Raw genomic sequence first — 25549 nt, forward strand, 5'->3', positions numbered from 1 at the left:
GATTTACTATCTTTGCTTGGAAGTGTTTACATAGGTATTTTTTATACTTTGCGTAGACTCCAAAGAATTTTACTGCAGGTAGATAGCAAATGTTAGAGGTGCAATGGGGAAGAAAGAAGTATTTGGGAACATATTTTTGGGAATGTAATGACTTGGCAGACTTTAAGAACTGAGAGAAAAATTCCAGGCTCTGACCACTATGGCTAAACACCACATGTAAATTCTAGAGCTGATACAATATGTAAAATATGCTGTTCTTTGATGGTATCTGATTGGATGTTCAGTCAGTGCTTAGTAACACGGATTGGGTAATTGTCTTTTTGAATTTCTATATAAGAAGATGGTTTACTAGGTTATGTAATGGTCTGAAGAAGCGGTATTTTGTTGCTGTGAAAGCACTAACCTTTTTATTTTTCACATCAATAAATTTACGTGTGATGTGATTCATGTTGGTCGGAGCCTGAGTTTTTTCTCTGTTTGTTTGTGGGTATATTTGAGCTATGCCTGATCTGCAACTCTTTGGCCTTGATTTAGACTTTAAATATTCCCTGCAGACTATGCTATCAGAAATATTGGGTGGACAAACTGGTACAACTAAGGAAATTTTTTTTTTTGCGCTATGATACAGAATCAGAATTGCCTAGACATAACAAGGCCTTGCTGAGTCTAATTATGGTGGCTGCCAAAAAAACAATTACTAGAAAATAGAAATCAAAGTCTAAACCAACTGTACTATAACTAGTGAATACAGTAACCAAGATAACATAACTGAAAATGGCATCTTTAGAAAAGGGTAGGAGCAAATTATATAGAAAAAATGGGAATTGTAGGAACAATACACGCAGGATAACACGTTGAAGGAGGAATGAGGTTTAAAAGAAGGCGGTACTTGAATGTGTTATGTAATGTCTGACTGACTATGACTGGAGAGATTATGAATGATGTATAATGTTTGCAGCTAAAAATATGTCAATATGGTTTGTTTTCATTTATATGACCACATGATTATCTTTGTCAAAAGTGATAATTTAATAAAGATGTTTCTTGTTTTAAAAAAATGTAACTTCTTGGAATAATTCATGCAAAAAATGGTTTGGAAGGGAAGCGAGGTTTAACAGAAGACAGTCACTGAATAATTTATATAGGGTTGCTTAGATGATATGATATAAAACAATATACATGATGTGTAATTTTTGTAAATGTAAACTTGTTAATATGGTTTGATATATAAATGTATGTTTGCCTATGTCACATGTGATAATTTAATAAAAGTGTTTAAAAAACATTACATAAATTGCTCATTTCCTGCCTTTAGTTAAACCTCACTCCTTCACCTGAACATTACAAATTCATTTTTTTCCATGTAATTTACTCCTTTCCTGTACTACAGATCCCATTTCCAGTTCTTTTATCTCTTTTATAACATTTAATACTTCAAACAGTTGGTTTAGATTTTGATTTCCATTTTCTAGTAACTGCTTTGTTGTTAGCCATCAGAATTAAACTTAATAAATCCTTACTATGTCTAGGCAATTCAGGCAATGTATCAAAGTTCAAAAGAATCACTTCCTTAGTTACAGCCATTTGGTCCCGAGTCCCCATTTCCTATTTATTGATGCTTGTCTTGGAAGTCTGTCTAATGGAGGAAGTCAATGTGGACATTTCATTTTCTCGGTGAGAAAACAAAGAAAGGTCTCATTACCTGCTAGCCTACAAAAAGAATACAGAGAATTGTGTGTGATACACTAGCAAGAGAAACTCTTTTCTTTGTTGAAGGAACTGGAATATTTCTCCTTAGCTGTGGATCCTCTGTGCCTGTGAAAGGGGCCTCACACTGGATGGCTCTAATGGACCTAGAAAGAAAGGATGAAGGCTTCTAACTTTATTTTCCTGTGTTATGCATATGGAATCACCAGGTGGATATATTACCATGCTTAACCTTTTTACTCATAATGTCCTGCAAATAGACCTTCATCTCCACATACAACCATACCACCCTGAATGTACCCGATTTCATCTGATCTCAGAAGCTAAGCAGCACTGGGCCTACTTAGTACTTGGATGGGAGTCTGCCTGGGAATAGTAGATGCTGTAGGCTGGAGGGAGGTTGGGAGTTGGTAAAATGATTAAAGGTGTTTACCTCAAAGACACTAGGTACAGGGTTTGATATTCACCTTTCCAGTGAAAACTGACTAGGCTTAAAGTCGCCTACAAAGGCAGCTACCATAGTACTTACCTATGAACCTCTTTTTCAATCTGTGGAAAAGTGAAGCATGAACAAAACAATAACTAAAAGATCAGGTCAGCAAGAAGGAAAGAAAAAAGTGAGTGGGTATTTTGATGAAGATGGATATATCATCCAGAGCTATCATTATGTTAAGTACATTACTTTTGTGTCTTGTAGTAGGAGGTCCATTCTTGTCAATGCAGGAGAGAGTTCCAGGTTTATCCTTCTGAGTGGCCTCCCACATGGGATTGTACCTCTAATTAGTGGCCCTAAATGAAAAACTGCATCAACAGATCACATCCAGGTTGTAGAGTCCAGAAAAAGTATTCAATGAAGCTCACAGAGTGCTACATAAATGTGTTCTTAGGCAGCCATGGAGAAAAAATATCTCAGAAGTAGCCATTTCTCTAGCTGTGTATGTCTAAGGTGTGATGACAATATTTATAGTCAGTGAACCATTCGATGTCAGATTAGAAATTTAGAGTCAAACAGTGTGTGTGTGTGTGTGTGTGTGTGTGTGTGTGTGTGTGTGTGTGTGTGTTTGTGTGTGTTTGTGTGTGTACTGTCTGAGTATTGTCTCAAAGATTACTTTAGGCATAAATGTCAGATTTTTTTCTGAAGCAAACCCTAGCCATGTGAAATGTGAGTCATAGTGGATTATACAAAGAGCCCCCATTAATATTCCAAAACGTTCATGCTGATTGGCCAGCATGCCCATTGTAAATCCCACAATATACCAATGGAAAAAGGTCTGGTCACCCGGACTTTTTTCCTTTGGTATAAAGTGTCTAAAACCTTCCTTTTTTTAATAAATAAAAAAAAAAAAGAAAAAAAACAGAGCAATGGAGACTTTCTTTTCTCTGTTGCTTCCGTTTCAAAGCATTGATGTACTGGGTATGCGTGGGAACGCAAGTCCCATACGCATGCGCAGTACATCAACACAAGGAAGCAGTATACTACCACCGGCAGAAGAACAGTAATGCGCCGTTATACAAAGACATTATTTAAGAAAAGTAGGTATTGTTTTTCTTAAATAAGGTCATCGTATAATAGCAATAACTGACTCCATGGTTGTGGTATATTGAAATTTACCCACAGTTGGCTTTACTTAATCACTCGGGCTTTGCCCTCATGATTAAACTACGCCAACCGTGGGTAAATCTTCAATATACCACACCATGTCATCGGTTACTGCTTAATTAATAAATAACATTTGAAATTCTGATTTCCTTATTCCTGGATAATATCTACAAGAAACAGCATTTCCTAAGACAGGAATTTCAACTCTGCAGCTGAATCTGTACAGGAGTAGGACCCTTTAGGAGGGACTTACACCTTTTTAAAATTGCTAAAAGAATTCAAGCCTTAGTGGTACTTGGCACAGCAGACAAGTGGACTTTTGTAAAAGGATAACTAAGGCCTCTATCAAATATTTGAGGAAGATTAACTAAAATCAGTGGAACTGGAGCTGTGTAGATGTTCAAACCCTGAGAAGAAGCCAAAACAGAATAGAATGGGTCAATTTATGATTGTAAGTCTTTCAATTATTGGGCTTCTGAGCAGAAGTATGAATATGAACTATCCTGGCAGGGTATGCAGGGTCTCTGGCTATATGTCAAACTGGATAAACCATGCAGTTAATGAAAAGGAATGGAGCTTCAGATGGTGTCCCCTGACCCCACCGCAGGAGAATGTCTTGGTTATGTTGTCATCTAGAAATGTCCCTAGGACTCTTTACTGTCCCCCATTTTCATTTATTCTAAAATCCCCTTGTCAAGTTTGGTTCCCCGTGTTCAGGTTTCATTTTTTGGAGAGGCCCTTTTGTGCGTGGTCCTTCAGGATCCTGTTGACACTTCCCTCCAACACGTTCCATTTCAATATCTAACTGAAGATTCTCAGCATGGACCATTTTGTATGTACAATGACATACTCATATTTAATTTTAGGTGTATACTTACTTCATTTCCTGTATACATACGCCTCTGATTTTCCCATTGTTCGGATATAGATTGTTTAGGCCTCTTACCCTAAGTACTTGATATTCAACATTTTTGGTGCCTCAAATGAATAATTGTTGAAAAGCTCAGGATTATTGCCATACATACATTGACTGATACAATATGAGTATATGACAGGATGGATAGACCATATCATGTAAATAAATGGCTATATCTCATGAACACATTTTTTCGGGATGTTCATGTTAATTCTTAGGACTGTTTTCACTATTATTTTAGACAAGTTATGAATACATAGTTACATTTACTATTATATTATCAGTCTTGGAAGCTAATGACACATATTATGGGTTTAATCTTTGGTATAAGCTTTTCATTGTGGATGTTGCTGATTTTTATTTATTATTTATTGTTTATTGTTTATTATTTTTCTATTTTTATTTCAGTCATTTTGTACACCCATATATATTTATATATGTATATTCATTATGATTTCTTATTTATATGTTCTATTTTTTTCTCAATTTTGTCAGTTCATTTAATTTGAGCACTTGATGTATTACACTTTTGGTGCTTTTGATGAAGTTTGGATTAGTAGCCAGGGTTAATGGCTATCCAAACACTGTTCTTTACTAATATGAGCATGAGAATGGATATACCATAATATTATAATAACTTTCTAATTCTGTGTATGCACCTCTTTGGGGTGGTACGCCTTACATTCAGGAATGACTTCATTAGTATATACAGTACCCTTTGTATTTTCTATAAAATGAAGATGTTTCAAATTTATTAATATTCATGAGCAAATGATTGTGATTGGCTCTGGATAAATACTTAAAAGATGATTAAAATGTAACTTGACTACATTGTGTTACACTGAGGAAGGCTGTTTGCCGAAACTAGTCTGTTATGGACACAAGTATTTAATAAATTTATTGAACTCTGTGCTGCCTTGCTGGTCTATTTGGTCAATTTGGTTACATGGTTTGGACCGTGCAAACCCTCGTGCATAGGACTTGGTACGTGATGCAGATACATATCCCATTCTTATGCCTTCATCTCCTCAAGACATAGTGAATATGACTGATCAACCCCCTACTTTGTAATGTGCCATACCATAGTCATGTTGTCAATGTGGATAGCTACTGCACCTTGGGGCAGAGGGTACTGAAAGTTCTGAAGAGTGAAAAGGACTGCCCTCATCTCCAAAACAATGACAGAGAGGACAGGCCTCCAATTGTCACCATACAACCTGGGCAGTATAAGCCTGACAATGCCCAACTCACTCTATGGCAGAGGTGTCTGTAGTGAGAGTCACTAACCTTGTAGGGGTTGGTAATGGACTGCCCATAATAAGGCTTCTGATTACAGCTATGTGACCCCATGAACTGGACGTTTTTTTTAAATTTTAGGTCAGACATGATTTGTAAGTTGAGACCATTAAACTTCAGCATCCAGCGAAAAAGCTGATACCTTGCAAAGAGAATCACGCAGATTGTTGCTATCATTAATTACAAGGCTTCCAGACAAAGATGGGCTGGTTGAAACTGAGCCTGCACAATTTTTGATGCCACATTTGTAGTGGAAGAATCCTGTCTGTGGGCAGAAAAGACGTGCATGACAGATTCTAAGGTATAGCCTATGAATGGCAGCATTTGAGAAGGCACCAGATGCACTTTGCACTCTTCACTGTGAACCTGAAGTACCTGAACATCCAAAGTACAGGCTACCAAGTAGATATCTATTCAGTGACAGAGTGGTCAGAAGCCTCTAGATATGGAAACACCTTCACTCCTTGCAGCTACAGGTTTGCAATACCTATAAATATATATTTAATGAACATCATGAGGCTGAGATGAGATCAAATGGGAAAGACCTGAATTCTAGTTTCCACCAAAAAACATAGACGTCTCTTTTATTCTTTGGCATTTTTGATGAGGATGCAGGTGTCCTGGAAGTCCAAACATACATTCTGATGGACTGCATGGTGACTATATGAAAGTCTTATTTGCACTAAACCCAATTAGGCAACTCAAACCCAATATGAACTGGAGAGTCTTCAATTGCTTGGGGACAAAACTTAAAGTCAAAGTGAACTTTATTGTCATTCAGATCGCACGACAGTGCAACTGAACGAAATTGCATTACTTTGAACTCAATGTGCATACAACATATACTGATAATATTAATACAACAACAACACACACACTAAAGCTAATCCAACAATAACAACAGTATGACATTTATGCAGTGCAGTAACAAGTACAATGACATGCACCAAGACTATTCCATTTACACGTCTTCATCAGTACCCAAAATATTGCACAGATAATATATTGCACTGATCAGAATTAGACAAATTGCACTGAATGCTAACTTGGCATACTGCACAGAATGTTAACTTGAATAATTACTTAATTCCACCTTTCTTGGGGAGCCTCTTGGATGGTTATTTTTGCGGCAGAGGTTTAACACCTCTTTTTTTCCTGTGTGCGTGTGTGTGTGTGTGTGTGTGTATCTATCTATCTATATATATATATATATATATATATATATATATATATATATATATCTATATATATATATATATATATATATATATGATTTACTATTAACTCTTAACTAAACTTAAACCCACCAAATTAGTAGCAGACAACCTCCCAAGTGAATACCTACAAATCGCAGCTGATGCTCTGGCGTACCCAGTATCCATCTTGATTAACCGCTCTCTGTCAGAAAGTTACATTCCCACACTGTGGAAAGTATCACATATAATTCCCCTCCACAAAGGCGGACCCTCCACAGAACTAACTAATTACCGCCCCATAGCTATTCTCTCTCCACTCTCCAAAATACTAGAGAGATGTATACACTCTCAGGTCTCAGACTACATCCTTACTAACAACCTCCTTTACAGTACTCAGCATGGTTTCCGACCAAATCATAGCACCACCACTGCCTTATTCTCCTTTACTAACACTATCCTTCAGCATAAAAACAATGGCTATCTCTCCTCTGCTACTTTCCTAGACCTATTTAAAGCATTTGGCATGGTAACACACAAACAACTTACCTCTGTCCTCAATAACCTATCCTTCTCGCAATCAGTCATCAACTGGTTTCAGAGTTACCTGTCTGACCGCCAACAATCCATTGTACGGCAGAATGACATATCTCCCCAACTACCTGTCTCCATAGGGGTTCCCCAAGGATCCATCCTTGGACCCCTACTCTTCTCTGTTTTCACCAATAATCTAGCCTCTGCCACCAAACATGGCACACTCATCCAATACGCAGATGACTCTACCATCATCTGCTCAGCCCAGTCCCTACCCAAACTGCAAAAAGTCACACAGGAAGCCTTTTCCTCTGTTGAAACTTGGTTAGCCGATGCCCAATTAATACTCAACCCAAACAAAACTACACTACTCATCTTCCAACCCACCAAACATACTCAAAACAACTCTCGCTTTAACATCACAGCAAAAGACAACACCACTATATACCCAACTGAACACACCAAATTGCTAGGAGTGGAAATAGACAATAAACTAAAATTTGACATTCACATATCCATGACCATAAAAAAAGTCCACAAAAACCTAGGAGCGTTATACAGAAATAAGCAATTTCTCACCAAAGCAGCAAAGATTTCAATAGCAAATTCCCACCTTATCTCCACCCTACTTTATGCCTCTCCAATATATACCAACCTAAGACAATGCGATCTAAACAAGCTAGAGACCTGCTACAACAAAATCGCCAAATTCGCCACAGGGGCATCCTACCATTGTCACCACTGTCTCTCACTTGCTGAACTGGGCTGGCTTGAACTCCCTCACCTCCTTCAGTGGTATCAACTCTCACTCGCCCACAAACTAGTAAACCATCCACTAAATGTCCCATCCCTCCAGAATCCACTCCAACCCTATCGCACCACCAGACCACTAAGATCCAGCAACAAAAATCACTTGCAGATCACTAAAGCCAATAACTCTGCTGGTGAAGCACTATTCTCTTGCACCATAGCCAAATTATTGAACTCCCTCCCACCCACAATTACCTCTGTGCCATCATGCACCCACTTCAAAACTTTACTAAAAGTGCACCTAAAAACATGCTGGCTATGCCCTTGCAACTCCCACTCTAATATCATCCACCCCATCCAACCACTACCTTTCTTTCCACTCCACTAACTACCTTGATTATAGCAAGCTCAGATGCTCATAAGCCTAGTACTTATTATAGCAGGAACTTCTCATTGTAACATTTGTTAATGTCTGGTATGTACTTCACAGATAAAGATTCTAGTTGTCTACTGATGTACTATGCTCTTCATCTCTAAATATGTTGTAAGTAATTGCTATGTTAAATTGTTAATCGCTATGTAATCCAATGTAACCACTGTCTGTTTATTTTAACTGTGGAGCTTTTCTCCCCGGGCCTCCGCTGAAAATGGACCTACGTCCAGTCGGACACTCCCTGTCAACAAATTTAAATAAAAATAAAAAAAAATAATAAATATTAAAATCTGGACAGTCAAAATAATTTTCAAGCAAAGTGTCAAAAATAAATGTTGAATTCAATATGACATAATTGTTATAATTGTCGAACGTTTATTTTCCGACAGGTTTTAGATTATTAATACTGATATACTCGAATGAGTAGTTCGAAGCATTGATGTTGTCTTTGTAGTCAGCACAAGCATTTACAGTTTTGAAGGGGGGCAAGCCCCCCTGCATCCCCCATGTGTAAGTCCAAGATCACACTACAGTGAGGAAAAGGATAAATTTCCCGATCCCCACTGTAGTGCGGTCCGTTATTAGAACGTCAATGCGCATTAGCAAATGCACACTGCTGTTCGCTACTGTGCATTGAACATTTGCAGAACGAGTAGACAAAAAACGTCAGCACCAAATGCAGTGAAAAGCACCAAATGAGACTAATAAATTAAATACATAAGTATTTTATTAAAGTATAATAAACATCCCAGACCGGTGTCAGCCAACAGGCTTTCCTCAGTGGGAATGAAAGTAGTTACAACTGTGAAGTGACACACATATATATATATAATATGAACCATCCAGTATGATTCTTCCAAAAGTGATCTTCCCAACATTCAAATTGTTTCCTGTATAGAGAATGACAAGAGAATGAAACGTTATGCAGTAAAACTACATTATTAATATATAATGTAACAAATGAAGAATAAAATAAAAAATAAAACACATAATATTATAAATGGTCATTCAAACCGGGTGAAAACAAACACCCAGTTTAATGATCCAATACTTCTCTTTTTTAGTAAGGATTGAGTGCCATCCTTGCTTGTAGGATCTGTCACCAAGAATTCTGTCAATAATAGTGAACTGGAATCTGGCTGAGTTGTGGTGAAAACAGTGTCTGCATAGAGCATTGGTCTCTCTCTTGGTTCGTATGTCACTACGATGCTCAGACATATATAAACAAAGTGGTCATGATGTTTGTCCAACATAAAATGAGCCACATGTGCATGCTGCAAGGTACACCACCCAATCACTATTACAATTGCCAAACATTTTATGTCAATAATCCTGTCAGTGTTTTTGCTGGTGAACTGTTTGGATGTAAAAATGAATGGACATGATGAGCAATGACCACAGTTTAAGTGCCCCATAATTTGTCACATGTCATGGTTAATTGGTGGTGTATAGCTCCAGCCAAGCTTACCCTTTTAAAATGTGAAAAAAAATGATCCAAGTGTCCTGCCTCTTCTATATCCATACTTGCATACATCACCAATCAGAGGTGTAAGTTCATCATTAGCAGTAAGAAGGTTCCAATGTTGTGATGAACCAAATAGATTAATCTTGTTCGGTATGAGTTTTGTCACGATATGTGAGAAGTGAGGTTCTAGTTGAGTTGGAGGCAACTTGTTGAGCACCCTGGATGTCCGGCACATTGTAACCCCTAGCTCTAAACCTGTTAACCAGATCCTGTTGAGATTTTTCATAGTCATTTTCTAAGTAACAAATTCTGCGAATCCTGAGGAATTGAGATTTGGGTATGTTTTGGATAATGTGGTTGGGGTGCATACTCGTTACATGTAATAAGTTATTATACTGGGGATATTTGCAAAATGTTTTGCTTTGTAAAGTGTCATCTGGATTCCGAGTTATAGTAACATCCAAAAAAATTAATCAGCCAGATTCCAGTTCACTATTATTGACAGAATTCTTGGTGACATATCCTACAAGCAAGGATGTAACTCAATCCTTACTAAAAAAGAGAAGTATTGGATCATTAAACTGGGTGCTTTGTTTTCACCCGGTTTGAATGACCATTTATAATATTATGTGTTTTATTTTTATTTTTTATTTTGTTCTTCATTTGTTACATTATATATTAATAATGTGATTTTATTGCATAACTTTTCATTCTCTACACAGGAAACAATTTGAATGTTGGGAAGATCACTTTTGGAAGAATCATATTGGATGGTTCATATTATATATAAATGTATGTCAATTCACAGCTGTAACTACTTTCATTCCCACTGAGGAAAGCCTATTGGCTGAAACCGGTCTGGGATGTTTATTATACTTTAATAAAATACTTATGTATTTAATTTATTAGTCTCATTTGGTGCTTTTCACTGCATTTGGTGCTGGCGTTTTTTGTCTACTTGTATCAGTTCCTGCCTTGCACCTGGTCCTACTTGCAGAGAATTTTTTTCTGACATTTGCAGAACGACATTACGAAAACTTGAAAAGACACCTTCTTCCATTCCATTTTCGCGAAAGTGTCTTTCCACATTTTAATAGTAAACCTATAAATATATAAATATTTATGTAGCCATATACTTTTTATATGATGGGCTGTGTGAAAATGGGAAAGAGTGGAGCTGGAGTGGGGTGTAAAAAGGAATCATGTAGCTTCTGTGGTGATGGCCAGGCATGTTTGCAAGTGGCGGGAGAAATTACCACTGGCCCAGTGCCTCCAGGCTGGGACAGTAAGGCAAGGTCTCACGGGTTCTGGTGCTGTCCCCTACAGGCAGAAAAAAACAGCATCCCTGGACATTATTTTTTGCTGTTAACCATTCTTAACATTACCACACTACTTGTCATTGTTTCTAGGCCTCTGATTATTCTGTGACCATAGCTGACGCGGGCTCCATTGCCTCCTTGAAAAGTTGTGTTGCAGAGTCCTGAAATTCCACACAAACTCCTGAAAGGGCCTTTCCTTCTCTTCTCTTTACTCTCTATGTTCTATAGTCCTTTTTTTATTTCTCCAAATGTTTTGGGTTTCTAATACCATAATGGGAATGGACCCCATTCCTAAGTCAAAGTACGATTATAGTTCATGAAATTAGTATTGTTTCACTCTTTTATGTCAGCCAAAAGTGCTCTTCGTAGCACCCACAATGTGCCCAGTAATGACTCCTTCTGCAATTTGTAAAGTTACATGTATTGGTAACATATCTAAATATGATTGCATACTCTTTTTTTATAAGACCTGTTGCTCCTACTACTATTGGAACTGTCTGGGTATCTTTCTTTCACATTGCTCTCGTTTCCGCTTGCAAATCCTGACATTTTATAACTTTGTATCTCTCTGCATGCAGTACACTGTAGTCACTGGGGGTGGCGATTTCAATGATGAATTTTTTTTGTCTTCTTTTCTTGGACCACTATATCCAATTTTCAAACATCTATCTTTAGAACTGTTTGTAATGGATGATCCCATGTGATGTAGACTTGATTATTTTCTATGATGCTCTGTGGCTCCTGTTTCCAGTGTTTTTCACTGTACAATCCTCAGTGAAGCAGTCTTGCCACATTATAATGCCTTTTAGTGCACAGGCCTTCTGCCATTAGTATGTCACAACCAGCAATGAGATGTGCGACAGTTTCCAATTCAATTTTACAAAACCTACATTTGTCTGTTTCTCCCACATGTTATATGGACTTTGTAACCCAACGTGTATGTAGCCCACTATCTTGGGCCGCCAATATTAATCTTACATCTCTTAGAATAAATTCACCTCTCCTTAACCATTCCTGTGTTCGTTCCTGATCAACATGTACTTCTTCAAGAAGTTTTCTATACTTGCAACTATATTTATGCATTTTCCACATTTCCTGTCTTCTCATCTGATCCTTCACCTTATATTCCTTCTTTTTTTTGGCACGTTCAGTTTCTGCCTGATTTTTACTACTTCTGGTTTAATTTCCATTCCTGCTTGATGCCGATATGCTTCTGCTAGGTTATGCAGAGAAGTCATCTTAGATTTATTCTCCTCATGTTTCAAAACATTCACTACATTTGGATCCTGTGAGGTCAGCAAATATGTGTGGAGTCCCACAATTGCAGACCTATACATGTAATCAATTTCAAGGAGGCCCATCCCTCCTTCAGAACGGGGAGTATATAATCTTGTTATGCACTAATTTTTATAGATCATTTGGTGAGCATGAAGCATCCTTCTTGTTTTAATATCTAACCTATCCAACACGTTCTGAGGCCAATCAATCACACTCCAAAACTGTAAGTTAGGACAGGAACAGCAAATTGGTTTATAGATGTTAACGCTGTTTTCAGGACTAATTTAAGTCTTCTAAAGTATTCCTTACTAAGTTTTATTCGCATTTGTTCATGTTTTATTGCTGATCCTTCATCAATTCCCAAATATTTATACACTCCCTCTTGCTCAAGTTCTTTTATATCACATTCTTGTCCCAAACTGATGTTTTCCTGGTGCTGCAATTTTCCTGCTTTAAAGGATGCTTTTATACATTTATCAAGACCAAATGACATTCTAATATCATCTCTAAAAGTTATGACAACCTGCAGCTGTGATTTCAGTTCCTCATCTGATGAGCTATACTGTTTTAAATCATCAACAAAAAGAGAGTCACCGTGGAATATCCTCCTTTGAATTTTTATCCCTAGGATAACAATTTGTCCTTTATCATGGCTTAATTGCAAAGTGGTCTGCACTGTTTCATGGTCACTGTAATGTAGTCGATCAGTGTGGGGTGCATCTTATGCATTTTTAAGCACTCTTTTATCCATGAATGTGAAATACTATCAAACACTTTTTTGTAGTCAATCCATGCCATACTTAGATTCTTCCCCTTTTTACAGTTCTCCACTATGACTTTATTTAACAACAAATGATCCTTTGTTCCATATGACTTTCTTTTATTGCCCTTTTGTTCTACTGCCATAACTGAGCTTTCTTCTAAATGACTATAAACTCTAAAAGAACCAAGTCCAGCAAGCCAAAACTCCAAATGTATCAAAACGCAGTAAATTCAAGGCAATAAATCCAAAAGCAAGGGCTAAAAACGAACATTTATTTAAGCGCTTTTCGTCTGTTGAGTATACAAGACTTCTTCAGAAAACAGTGTTCTAATTAAAAGAACCACCATTTAAACCTTCAGCTGTTACAACTAAATCAGTTTTTAAAGGCACAGTAGGGTAAATCCCAAAAAAACAGAAAAACCACAAGTACTGAAAAGTCTACACAAACCACAATGAAATACTCCACAATCCACTTTTACTAGATATTATACTTTAAATAATACTTTAAAAGTTCAATTTCATAAAAAAGTATATTTCTATATATATTAAAAAGTGTATATTCATACATAGAACGAAGTATAAAGGTAGAAATGAATATACAAGAAATTAATATATGTGTACAGGGCTTGTGAATAATAAAATGAAATTACATTATAAACTATACATTTTGTTCAAAAGTACTTTTATATTATTATTATTGTAAGGGCTTCAATAAATATATATATACATATGACTAGAACTAGGCCTAAAAGGTATATATGTATATAATAGTGTATATATAAATTCATATACATATAAATCCACAAATTAAAGAAGTAAAAGTCCTATATTGGCTAACTTTTTGACTTAACAAATTAAAAATAATTTAATTTATTATATTATAATTACTATACAGTAGACAACTATTTTCTAAGAGTTCTAAGCCTGAGAATACTTGAGATAGAACAACTTTCATTTAAACCAGGTTTATGGCAAGCATTTAGTTTAACCTGCCACAGTAGTTCTAGTTCTTCAAGTTTCAGTTGTCTTGGGCCTCCTCTATAATCCATTTTCATGTCTTCTATAACAATAAACTTAAAACTATGCCCTGTGTTATTGCAGATATGCTTAGCTAGGGCATTATCTAGTTTTTGTTTATTAATAGCATACTGATGTTCATACAATCTATCTCGTAATCTACGCTCCGTTTTGCCCACATAATATGAAGGGCACATTTTACACATAGCTAAGTAAACTACAAAAGTAGAATTACAGTTGAACTTCCCTCTAATTTTGTAACGTATACCATTAATACTAAAAGAATTAGTCACTTCAACATACTTACAAAAGTTACAGTTTTCACATTTACTCATCCCTGGTCTACTGACATGAGGGGTACTAGCATGTTCTAAAAGAGATTTTAAATTATTTCCCTTTCTGAATGTAACCCTAGGTAAATCACCTAATTTACTATAAATAGATTCATTTATTTTAAATAAGTTCCAGTTTTTCTTAAGGATCTTAATACAAGACGAACTTTGTGGACTAAAGGTAGTTATAAAATTAACACTGTTGTCATAAGTTAGGTCACCATTTAAGTGGGGAAGTACAACTTGACTACAAGTTTCGTTACATAAATCCGATGTAGTTCTATCAGGAAGAATTGGTAAAAGGTGCTTGTTATTTCTCTTAGTACTAACTTCATTAATCAAGTTGTCTAAAAGATCTTCTGGGTACCCACGGACCAGGAACATACTCTTGAGCAAAGAACACTCAAGGAAGAAGTCAGTGTCCAACGTGGTCATTCTAGCGGCACGCACCAGTTGGCCCTTGACCACTGACCTCTTTTGATGGAAAGGGTGGTTACTAGAGTAATGAAGAAAAGTGTTCGAATAGGTTGGTTTTCTATAAATTTTTGCTGTATAACAATTCAACCTATAATCTTTTACTAAGTTAATGTCCAAAAATGCAATGCAGTTGGTACTAAAAGTTGACGTAAATTGTAAGAACACTGTTGTAGTATTTAAGTAACTTACAAAGTCAGCACCAAGGGTTGCATCACCATTAAATAAGATGAAAATATCATCTAGGTAACGGGTATAAAAGACCAAATTGTCTCTAAAAGTATTATTAATAGAATTAAAAATGAACTGAGACTCCCAATAAGCCATTACACAATTAGCAATGCTAGCCCCACAAGGGGACCCCATTGCTACACCTATTTTTTGGTGGAAAAACGTGTCTTGGAATATCACAAAATTGTTACTTAATACTATATCAATAAGTTCCATAACCAAACTAACCTCACTATGAGGGGACCTGTATTTGTTAAGCAAAAGTCCAACCCATTCAATAGCTATTGTATGGGGTATACATGTATACAGGTCCTTTACATCTATAGTGAGGAAGTTGGTATTAGTACTGAAACCAAAAGAATTAATCTTGTGTAGAAAAGACCAAGAGTCTTTACATATTTGGGCCTCCTGACATAAATACTTCTGAAGTAGAAAATCCACAAATTTAGCAACAGAATATGTAGGAGAACCTCTACTGTCCACTAAAGGTCTAAGTGGGGGGTTATTTAGGTCTTTATGTATCTTGGGAATTCCAAAGATACAAGGGAACCTAGGATACAAAGTTACTATATAATTATAAATGTCTTGTCCAATTCTGCCTTCGATATATAAATCTTTTTAAGTTTTTTTAAATTTTTTTTAAGTTTTTTTCTAAAATACTTTGTAAGTATGTTGAAGTGACTAATTCTTTTAGTATTAATGGTATACGTTACAAAATTAGAGGGAAGTTCAACTGTAATTCTACTTTTGTAGTTTACTTAGCTATGTGTAAAATGTGCCCTTCATATTATGTGGGCAAAACGGAGCGTAGATTACGAGATAGATTGTATGAACATCAGTATGCTATTAATAAACAAAAACTAGATAATGCCCTAGCTAAGCATATCTGCAATAACACAGGGCATAGTTTTAAGTTTATTGTTATAGAAGACATGAAAATGGATTATAGAGGAGGCCCAAGACAACTGAAACTTGAAGAACTAGAACTACTGTGGCAGGTTAAACTAAATGCTTGCCATAAACCTGGTTTAAATGAAAGTTGTTCTATCTCAAGTATTCTCAGGCTTAGAACTCTTAGAAAATAGTTGTCTACTGTATAGTAATTATAATATAATAAATTAAATTATTTTTAATTTGTTAAGTCAAAAAGTTAGCCAATATAGGACTTTTTTACTTCTTTAATTTGTGGATTTATATGTGTATGTATATGAATTTATATATACACTATTATATACATATATACCTTTTAGGCCTAGTTCTAGTCATATGTATATATATATTTATTGAAGCCCTTACAATAATAATAATATAAAAGTACTTTTGAACAAAATGTATAGTTTATAATGTAATTTCATTTTATTATTCACAAGCTCTGTACATATATATTAATTTCTTGTATATCCATTTCTACCTTTATACTTCGTTCTATGTATGAATATACACTTTTTAATATATATAGAAATATACTTTTTTATGAAATTGAACTTTTAAAGTATTATTTAAAGTATAATATTTAGTAAAAGTGGATTGTGGAGTATTTCATTGTGGTTTGTGTAGGTAGACTTTTCAGTACTTGTGGTTTTTCTGTTTTTTTGGGATTTACCCTACTGTGCCTTTAAAAACTGATTTAGTTGTAACAGCTGAAGGTTTAAATGGTGGTTCTTTTAATTAGAACACTGTTTTCTGAAGAAGTCTTGTATACTCAACAGACGAAAAGCGCTTAAATAAATGTTCGTTTTTAGCCCTTGCTTTTGGATTTATTGCCTTGAATTTACTGCGTTTTGATACAGTTGGAGTTTTGGCTTGCTGGACTTGGTTCTTTTTTCGTTTACAAGTTTGTGTGCCGTTATTTGTATTGACTATAAACTCTGTCGGCATCAATTCCCGTATATAGTTTATATGTTGTCGGAAAACAAGTTATTGGTCTATAATTTTTGGGGTAGCTTGCAGGTTCACTCTTAAGTAAGAGCATTGTTTTACCTTTTGTTAGCCAGGTTGGTGTCTGTTCGGGGTATGCATATAAATAGTTCTTACTCATGGCTACATCTTCGTGCAAAGATGTTAATACTTTTAACCAAAAGTCAGATACTGCATCTCGGGTTTTCCAATTACAGGCTTTCCTTAACTTTGTTTCAATCTCTCTGGTTGTTACTTCATCCCATTTCATATCCCGTACCTTTAAATTCTTATTCTTTCTTTTACTTTTGCTATCCACTTAGCATCTTTGTTGTGTTCCACAGGAACTTCATAGATACTTCTCTAAAATGCATCTATGTCTCCTTTTTTTGGCGATCTTTCTATTCCTTTTACCTTACTTCCCAATTCTCTATAAAACTTTTTGGGTCATCAATAAGTTGTACTTTTCCTTTATATTTATCTGCATGTCTTCTAAGTTTTTTCTCCTGTGCTGAAATTCTTGCTTTGTTATTTGCGATAATGCATAGTAGATCCCAGTCTGTTCTAACATTGTGCATTGCTTTTATCACATTTATCTTTCTTAGTGTTTTTGTTGATCTATTCCCTCTTCTATAGTCTTCTAACAGTGACACTTCTTGTCTTAATTGCTTTATATTTTTCTCTGTTCAATAATTCCATGATGGTATTTGATTTTTTCCTGTTCCTTTCCCTCATTATCCTGTGTTCTTGCGGTAGAACTTTATCAGTTATTAGTTTAGCCGCACAGTAATGTATCCTGTTTACTTCTGTTATATCGCATGGATCTCTATGGACAGTCCTAATTACTGTGTTGATTTGTTTTATCAGACTTCTGACTTTTGGGGTTTTATTGACCTTCTGCAGTCTATTTCCTTCATTGATTTTAATACATCTATCTATATGTATTAAATCAAGCAACTCTTCTCTTAGCTAATTTTCTTCCAAACTAAGGGCATATCTCTTGTTTTCCATTTCCTGCGGGCATTCTACAGAAAGTTCTATAGAATCTTCCTGTGGCACCTTCTCTTCAATTTCATCCTGTGCCATCCATTGCTCAGTCATATGGGAACTCACTGGCGTATCACTCCTCAATATTGACAGCATCAGAGTTTCCACAGATTCATGTTCCTTCCCTTGCTGTCTAGCTTCAAGTGAACATTTATACTGGCTTCCTGTGGAAGGCTCCAAAATATCTTGATATGGTATCTGACCAATTGCTTCCTGTTCCACTGCTTTCTCCTTAATTTGGATATCCATTGCTTGATCCTGTTGTGGTGTTTTCTGTATTAGATTTTCTACACTGAATCCTTCACTTTGCAGATGCTCCATAACCTCAATTTCTATTTCTTTTACTTCTCCATTACTAATCTCCTTTTCTGCTTTTCCTCTTTATCTTCTTATTTTTTGTATTGTAAAGTTTTCCATATCTGGACTCCTTTGCCTGTTTTTTCTTTTCAAATATCTTTGGTGCTGCTCTTTAGTACTGGTTAGTTTTGCTTTCTCCTTTGCATAGATATTACACCATATTAAATCTCTTTTTCTTTCCCATGTCCATATTTCTTCTTCAGATGTCTCCTGATTTTCCTGCTTCTCCTTACTTTCAGGACACACTCCATCATGCTGTAAAGTAATCTGTGTTAGACATTCTACATTAAATCCTTCACTTTGCTGACACTCCATAACTTTAGCTTCTATTTTACTAATTTTCTTTTCTACGTTCCATCTTTAAGACATTATTTTTCTTATTGTGAAATTTTCCATATCTGAATGCCTTTGCCTGTATTTCTCCTTAAATATCTTTGGGACTGCCTTCTTTATATTGATTAATTTGGCTTTCTCCTTTGCATAAATATTGCACCATACCAAATCTCTCTTCCTTTCCAATGTCCATAGTTTTTTTTTTATACTTTTCAAATATCTCTTGGTTTTGTTGTTTATATTTGTGCACTTCCTCAGATGCTTTTTTTTCCAAACAGATCAAAGTTTCTTGATCTATGTACTGTTTTTTTTCAAAAATCTGTTGTATTAACAAACACATTTTTTTATTTGAAGCTTCTGATAGCTTTTCTTGTGAGAGTATTTTTCTTTTCTCTAATTCGTCTCTTAATCTTTTTGTATATCCTCTGTCTGGAAATTCTGGGCTTTTTGCATAATAGTAACAATGCATAATTTCTTTCTTATCCTCGATAGTCCACTCTGTCATCTTTATGGCTCTTCTTTGGCCTATCAGTTTTTGTGATTTTTGTGGACTGCTACTTTCTTCTATAACAGGGGGGGGCATCCTCCCCCGGCCTGGCCTGGCCCCACTGTAGGAATGTTTCCGTATTTTGAGGATTCTACACTGTCATTTTTTCCAATCCTGGCACCAATATGCCTACCAGGATTAGGCATTTTTTTATCCTGGGTCTTGTGCACCCAGCTGTCTTTTATAGTTTTTGACCTACTTCTGTCTATGCTATATGCTATATAAATACAGTCTATATATCAGTGTCGCCTTGGTGAGATTTTGTGAAAAACAGGGTCCCCCTCATGAAGGTAATTCACCAAGACTTGAAAATGAATTTAATTTCAGCACTACTACTTTCCTTTGCTTGCTGACTTATCATCTCTCCATTCAGATATAGTCCTCTATGTGCATCCTAAACTTTGTCCAAAAGAAGCAGATCAATGAAAGGGGACATTACTTTGGTATCATCTGCAAAATCTGTCACCTGAAGCCATGCGTGGTGACACAAAGCAGAATGAGTACCTGCAGCACAAGCTAAACTACCAGCTCAGGTATAGGCCAATTACATTGTGAGGTCAGAACTGAAAGAAATAATTGCAAACTGTGACTGACATTTAGTTATACATCCAACAACTCATCCATTGACAGATGCAATTCATCTGCTAAATCTCACTGGAATTTACGTCTAAGTAATAAAAAATTTGTGACCCTCTTATGTAAATAGAAATAAATGTAATGAACATTATGAGGCTGAGATGAGACCAAATAGCAAATATTTGTATTCTCCATTGAAAAAATTTGCATATATATATATATATATATATATATATATATATATATATATATATGTGTGTGTGTGTGTACATGCCTGTACATAAGTACACACACACATATATGTGTGTGTGTGTGTGTGTGTGTGTGTGTGTGTACATGTCTGTATATACGTATATACACACACACACACACATATATATATATATATATGTGTGTGTGTGTGTGTGTGTGTGTGTGTGTGTGTGTGTGTACATTTAACAAATCTAATTATGGCTCTTGGCTGTTTATCCAAGGATGGGCAAAAGAGCTGTGTGTGGCAACAGCCTTCTTCAAGGCAGCTGCAGCCACAAAACTAGTAGAGTTTATATCCAGCAAAGCCAGTCCTTGGCAAGTCAGAAAATTTTGAATATCCTCCTCAGAACAAGTACCACAACATCTGGGCATTCCTATGGTCTTTGCCACCAGATTGGCCACTTCATTCAGGGGTGGGACCACCCAGAAGGATGGCTGGTGGGGGAATCTGTAAGGTGTTCTACAATTGTCTGAGTAGAAGATGTGGGTCTGTGGGGAATGTCGGTCTGTGGGCAGTCTCCCTCCCTGCCTCATTATTTATAGGTTCATAGGTTGGTACTAGGCTATCGGCTCTAAGGCCTACACAAGCCAAGCCATAACAATTCCCTGGCTATTTCTTCCCACAATATTTACTTCCCTGGACCCCTGTCTAGCAGGGAATAAACAGCCTTTGCAGGTCTTGAACCCAGGACCCTGTACACTATAGTCACAATAGTTAACCACAAAGCCATCCAGGAGGACAGGGGAATCTGCACTCTCTCATTCTCAATATCACAGGTGGGACACTCCATGACAGAGAGAGAGACAGCTTACATGCTTCATGTTACATATATGTTTCATACTACTCCTCAGAAGTGATCATGAGCAAGAAACAGGAACAGGTCCACGTACAACAGGTCTATGTACAGCAAGGAGACACAGACTGAGGTTTTGGGGGCTTTCTTTTCTATCCAACAGGTCCACGCAAAGAAACACTTGAGGTTGAAGACAATACTTTAAAAAGATGCAGGTAATGATTTCAGAACTGTCCGCAGCAACAGTGTTGACATGTCTGACATAAATGCAGTACCCAAGGCTAAGGGGGCATTGTCTCTTGCTGCTGAAGGCAAAAGTTCCCTGAAACTGGTAGAAACACCAAAAGAGTTGGAACAAAAGCAATAAGCCCATTTGATAAAAACAACAAAGTATGGCTGCATCAGAGATACAGGCTAACCTAATGGTCAACCTTTACCTTGATACTAGTATTAGTTCTCAGTCTATTCAGTCCTGCATGTAGATTCTTTAGCAAATCACTGGATTTATTATATTAACGTAAATATGTACCTATGTGAACATCAAGCACTTGACATACTAGTTAATGATGTTAAAATTCTATTTAATGCTTATTTAGTTTAATATGTACTTCTGCAATGAATTTTACAACAGCTGTTTTTCTAGTAGTACTACTGATTAACGGCTCCCTACTGAAATGTCAGTACTTGAAATGACAAGTGCTGACATGCCAAAAAAAATAAAGACTGAAAAATGCAGGAAAGGAGTGAATCTCAAGCATTGCTCTTCACCTTTAAACTTCTTTTTTGAAGGGGACAGCCCCCCTCCTGCGCATTACTCCCACCAACTATTTAAGTCCATTTTTTTGGCCATTCAGTCTCAGCATTTTGGGACTCACTATCTTGGGTCCCAACATTTCAAATGGTTACCCTGGCAAACACATTCTAACTATGATCTTCCCTAAAATAAATGCTACACTTGAGTTTTTTTTTTGCTAATTATTTCACTTACTACACTACTGATCAACAGTCTACACAAGCTCAATGTGTCCATGCTAATGCAGAGTTAGCAGCAAGCATAACTCTATGTTGGTTAAAGAGGACAGTGCCCTGGAATGTATCCATGTGTACATCACCATAGACAAAGTCCCATACCTTATCCTAGCAAGCTATAGCTCACCTTCTTTGTCCCTAGAATCCCACAGTTCATACCTAGACCTACTGGAGACACTCACCATTAAACCAAACACTCTACACATGGGAGACTAGCTACCCATCTATAGACTGGGAAACATACACTGCCTCATATTCACAGGCACAATGATACCTGTAATTTATTAACATAAATACTCTTGGTCAGGTAGTATGCACACCCACCAGACATTCATACACATTGGACCTGGTATTCACCAATATGGGAGAGTGCTGCATACCGCGCCCCCCCAATGTCAAATCCTCACTGGTGAGGTCAGACCACAAAGTTGTCCCTTTTGAAATAAAAATCAACTTGGTAACCCCAGAAAGTTGTCCCTTTTGAAATAAAAATTAACTTGGTAACCCCAGAAAGCCCTGTAATAGTTAGGAACTATTCAAACTCAAACTGAACTCTTGTAAGCAATAGTTTATCAAAATTCAATGCCTCTCCCAACCCCAAGTTCACAACAAACTATGTGGAATTGTTCACAGAGACCCTGCACAACCATGTAAATGGCTGTACAGAGGCTGCTGTACCTTCTAGAAGTAAGCCCAAAACAAAGTCTAAATAAACCACACTGGTGGAACCCCAATCTTAATAGGGTGTATAACAAAAAGAAAAAAAAGCCATGTCTAAAATCAGGAAGAGCAAGTCCCACAATGATAGGATCCCTCTAATTAAAATAAATGACAATCTAAGAGGACTAATTATGTGCAACAAGGCCAACTACAAGGTCAGGATAATCTTACAGACTAAAGACCTAAAAAGGCCAAAAGGCCTTCTAAAGCTATATCCAAATTCTCAAAGGCAGCACACATCAGTTTGCCAAAATGGTGGTCAGTGGTGCCAACTTCACTGAGCAGATGGACATAGCGAATTTGCTGGCTGATAGATTCAGCTCAAACTTCAATCCCCACTCCTCTGTCTCCTTCCATTAAATACCTACTAGCATAACACCCCCACCGCCATTAACAGGGAGCAGGTCCTAGCAGAGCTTGCTAAGGCCAAAAACACAACCTCAATGGGCTCCAACAACATCCTGGGATACCTCCTAAATAGCTGACAATATGAACTATCAGGACCACACAAGTCACTTTTTGACTACAGCCTCAAAAGTTATTTATTTATTTATTCTATTTTATTTTATTTTACATTTGTTTACCAAAACGGTCCAACAGGGTCAAAAAGAACTCGTTTTCAGCAGAGATCCAGGAAGAAAATCTCCAGTTACAGATTGCAAATGTACAAACTTTTTTAAGCAGTGTAAGCAGTGCAGCATAGTATACAATATTAAAGCAGCAATAACAGAAAAATAGAAATACAAGTAGTACATACATTGAGACGGGATCAATGGCTAAACATTTTACAAGTAGAAGGTAACATTATATGTACAGTAAAATAGAAATATGAGTAGTATACACATTGTGGTGAGGTAGATGACTAAAATATTTTTACACAGTAGAAGGTAAAACATTGTATGTACAGTCCACTATCATATTAACATCATAGATGGTAGGCATACATAGGTACTGGAGATCAGCTAGGTGAGATAGGGGTATAAGAGGGAGTGGGGGGGGTGTAGGAGAGAATAACAGGAGAAAGGGTTTGTACCAAGTGGGAAGAAAGAGGAGGAGAGATTTATAGGAGGGGGATAGTAAGAGACAGACGGAGGGAGAGTGAAGGAGTTTCTAGCCTTGACTGCGGAAGACAGTAGCTTGGATCAATGTATGGGCACTGCCAACAGTTATACATATGCTGTTTTAGTGAAGTTTTGAAGGCTACTGGTTTAGAAGTACTTCTTATTGGTAGCGGCAGTGAGTTCCATATTTTTGCAATGTAGTGAGAGTACAGGCTTTGTTCAGCTGTTTTAGTGGGTTTGGAGATAGTGAGGAATTTCTTATCTTCAGACCTAAGGATTCTGTTTAGGTCATAAGGTTTGATGATGTTAGTTAGAGCTGGACAGGTTAGAGGTTTGTAGACCATGTTGTGGAGTGTTAATAGTTGGATGTAAAGTAGGTGATTGGAGAATTCTAGCCAGTTTAGTTTTTGGAATGATGTACCGTGATGTGTTCTAGTTTTTGAGTCAGTAGCAAACTTTGCCACTTTGTTGTAGCACTGTTCCATTTTGGATCTAGCGGAGATCTGTAAGTTGGTAAGTATAGGTGTGCTGAAGAGCAGGGAGGGTAGAAGGAAAATTTTGGAAAGGGTCATTTTGCTAGAAGATTTTAGGGAGTGTTTGTTTCTGTACAGTGTGCCAAGTTTCTGGTGGGTTTTCGTTATATTTTGTTGAACATGGAGATCAAACTTTAAGTGACTGTCTATGACACACCTAGAAGTTTAGAGTGTATAATTTCAATAACGGCATTGTCAACAGAGTGCATTTTGAAATTATTTAGATAGGTAGAGCATTTTTTTCTGGCTGGAAAAGAAGCAGTTTAGTTTTTTTAGGGTTAAGAAATAGCTGACATTGAGTGAGCCAGGATTCTACTGCAAAAAAAAGTTTATTGTGTAATAGTGAGAAGTTGGAGTAGTGTGGGTGAAGTGCAGATTATGGTGGAATCATCTGCATACTGTATGAGTGTTCCAGTAGAACAGGCTGTACATAGATTGTAGATATGTCAAAGAATAGGGGTCCTAAGATAGATCTTTGTGGGACTTGTGGGGTTAGGCAGAAAGGGGGAGATAACACTTGACCATTTTACTGCTTGTTTTTGAGTCAATAAGTAACTGTAGAACCATTTTAGAGTGGTCTATACCATGGCTTTATACCATGAGAATGTAGGATTGCAACGGTTATCCCACTTCACAAGGGTGAACCATTACTCAGTCCCAGAAACTACATACCTATTAGTATGACTGATCTAATATGCAAAGCCATAGAATGAATTTTCATGAAAATGATCAACAAAGACATAGGCAACCTTCAAACACTGGACTTAACCCAATTTGGTTTTGTAAAGGGGAGGTCATGCTCACTAAATGCGGTGGACTTTATTGAGAAGGTCACCAAAACAATGGTTGAGGGGAAAACTGTACGCACTGCATCTCTGGACCTGACTAAGGCATTCAATACAATAGCCCACTCTGGTAACGTTGACAAGCTCACCAAACTGGGCATAAATCCCTACATAGCTCACTGAATTCCCAGCTGGCTCACAGACAGGACTCAGGAAGTCAGGATTGGTGATACCACCTCCACTAGCAGACTGGTCAATGGTGGGCTATATGTTGGGACTGCTCCTATTTGGCATCTACTTTTGGAGGTAAA

The 25549-nt window shown here is 36.7% G+C and overlaps 1 protein-coding gene and 1 pseudogene across 2 annotated transcripts in view; one reads left to right on the forward strand and one right to left on the reverse strand.

The window, feature by feature from the left end:
* LOC122811267 (inositol polyphosphate-5-phosphatase A-like) overlaps nucleotides 1-25549 on the reverse strand; it is a 1048439-nt gene that overhangs the window by 614411 nt on the left and 408479 nt on the right. The gene's annotated exons all lie outside the window — the stretch shown is intronic.
* LOC122812389 lies at nucleotides 1980-2098 on the forward strand (annotated as a pseudogene).

The sequence above is a fragment of the Protopterus annectens genome, chromosome 9.part0 (assembly GCF_019279795.1).
Source record: "Protopterus annectens isolate FY-2018-M chromosome 9.part0, PAN1.0, whole genome shotgun sequence".
Classification (NCBI taxonomy): Eukaryota; Metazoa; Chordata; order Ceratodontiformes; family Protopteridae; genus Protopterus; species Protopterus annectens.